Source organism: Nematolebias whitei, chromosome 15, assembly GCF_014905685.2.
Source record: "Nematolebias whitei isolate Nwh7 chromosome 15, NemWhi1, whole genome shotgun sequence".
Lineage (NCBI taxonomy): Eukaryota > Metazoa > Chordata > Actinopteri > Cyprinodontiformes > Rivulidae > Nematolebias > Nematolebias whitei.
Window position 1 is genome coordinate 9,572,749 of NC_056512.1, and position 2,730 is coordinate 9,575,478.

The following is a 2,730-nucleotide window of genomic DNA, read 5'->3' on the forward strand; positions in this document are numbered from 1 at the left end:
GAGAAAAGAGAGCCTTGACGTCCTTTTCAGGGACACCACCAAGTCATTGGTTCAGGTATGTTGACGACACCTGGGTTAAAATTAAATCTCAGGAAGTCCAACATTTTACTGACCACATCAACTCTGTGGATAAATACATCAAGTTCACACGAGAAGATGTAAAAAATGGCAAGTTGGCTTTCTTGGACTGTGAGGTCTCAGTCTTGGATAGAGGACATTTGCAAACCGAGGTGTACCGCAAACCCACCCACACAGACCAGTATTTGCAGTTTGACTCCCATCACCCTTTGAAGCACAAGTTAGGAGTCATCAGGACTCTGTATCACAGAGCAGACAGCATCCCCACTAGCTCAGGAGCCAGGCAGAAGGAGAAATCCTACACAAAACAGGCTCTAGAGCAATGTGGATATCCTAACTGGGCCTTCCTGAAAGCAGAGAAGAAATCCAAACAGGACTCCAGTCAGCCATCAGGTGAAAAGGAGGAACCCAGACCCAGACCAGTGGTCATTCCGTATGTTGAGGGTGTATCAGAGAAACTGAGACGTTTATTTTCTAAACATAACGTCCCAGTGGCTTTTAAACCCCAAAATACATTACGGCAAAGACTGGTTCATCCCAAAGATCCAGTCCCCCGGCACAAACAGAGTAATGTTGTATATGCTGTTCAGTGTCAGGAGGGCTGTGATCAGTCTTACATCGGGGAAACTAAACAGCCACTGGCCAAAAGGATGGCCCAGCACAGAAGATCAACATCATCAGGCCAGGATTCTGCAGTCTACACTCATCTCCAGGCCAGCAATCACTCTTTCAAGGATGAAGATGTTCACATCCTGGACAGAGAGGAACGATGGTTTGAGAGAGGAGTAAAGGAGGCCATCTTTGTGAAAATAAATCGTCCATCATTAAACAGGGGTGGAGGCCTCCGGGTTCAACTGTCCCCCTCTTACAATGCTGTGATTGCTAGTATCACTCAGCCCTCTGTGAGTAGTAAACAGCCATCAGTGTGCTAATGATCCATTGTTAGGCTGATGGTCCTTCTTGAGCATGTGATCAGCTGGTTTTGGTTGTCAGCAGCAAACTGGTTGATCCACTCTGAGAAGGTGCTATTTAAGAGACTGAGCTGAAAACAGCACCTCAGACTGAGGAAGTCTCTTGGATGAGAGACGAAACGTTTCTAGATTTTTTTTGCTTTGTTTTGGTTTTTGTTGAATGTCCAGAGGACCAGATTGAACTTTTTTGGATGTCTGAAGTGATGTTTTCAAGCTTGCCACTATTTCAGATGGGCTGTTTTCAATTTTGCCACTATGTCGGAAGGGATGTTTTCAAGCTTGCCAATGTGTCTGAATGGATGTTTTCAAGCTTGCCAATATGTCTGAACTGATGTTTTCAAGCTTGCCAGTGTGTCTGAAGGGATGTTTTCATGCTTGCCACTATGTCTAAAGGTATGTTTTCAAGCTTGCCAATGTGTCTGAAGGGATGTTTTCAAGCTTGCCATTGTGTCTGAAGAGATTTTTTCAAGCTTGCCTATGTGAAAGTATGGATGCTTTCAAGCTTGCCAATGTGTCTGAAGGGATGTTTTCAAGCTTGCCACTATTTCTGAAGGTATGTTTTCAATCTTGCCAATGTGTCTAAAGGGATGTTTTCAAGCTTGCCAATATGTCTGTTTTGATGTTATCAAGCTGCCAATATGTCTGAAGGGATGCTTGCCAATGTGTCTTATTGGATGTTTTCAAGCTTGCCAATGTGTCTGAAGGGATTTTTTCAAGCTTGCTATGATGTCTGAACTTTTTTTTCATGCTTGCCACTATGTCAGAAGGGCTGTTTTCACGTTTGATAATGTGTCCAAAGGGATGTTCTCAATCTTGCAAATGTGTCTGAAGGTATGTTTGACAATGTGTCTGAAGGAATTGTAGTGATGTAGGGTTATGTTAGCTTCAGTTAGCTTAGGAGCTCTACTACAATCAATATTTAATAACGGGTTCTCTCTTTTTCGAGCTACTTGACAGATATGTGACAGAGGTACTGTGTTGGAGATGGTCTAATCAGTGACATGAGATGTTAATTTTCTTTGACCCATCAAAATGAATGTGGTCATTTATTAACAGAATCAAAATTTAACATCAAAACATTGTACACTTGATTATTCTGATCGGCGCTGATTAATAAAACTTGGCACGTTTTACTTAATAAAAACAACAGACATTTCCTTAGATCTTAAATTAATATCTGCAGGCTTTTAGCTTATCTTTACTGGCAGAGAAATAAGAGTTTTAAAGATGGGGAATGAAGGAGTTTGAATGGAGGGAAAAGATGGATGAGGGAAAGTGTGTTGGCGAGGAACAGCACCCTCCATCCGATCCCAGCTCAGCCTCGGTACACTCGGTAGTGAAGCGACTCGTTACCTTTGCAGAAGATAAGTCAGCTCTGGTACGGAGTTCCATTTCAATGCTACCTTTCAGCGTCTCCTTAGGATGACTGAGAATTGTCCGAAGTAGAGACGGTACTCCGTTCAACAACACGCTCACCTCCCGGGTGGACTCACATGAGCTGTGAGTCCGTCAACGGTTCCATAATCCCAACTAGACTCGGAAGAACTCCCAACTAACTCTAGCACTTCAGAACTTTCGGAACCTCTGTTCTGAACTTTTGGAACTTCTGTTCTCTCTGGAACTTCTGTTCTGTCGGAACTTCTGTTCTGTCGGAACTTCTGTTCTGTCGGAACTTCTGTTC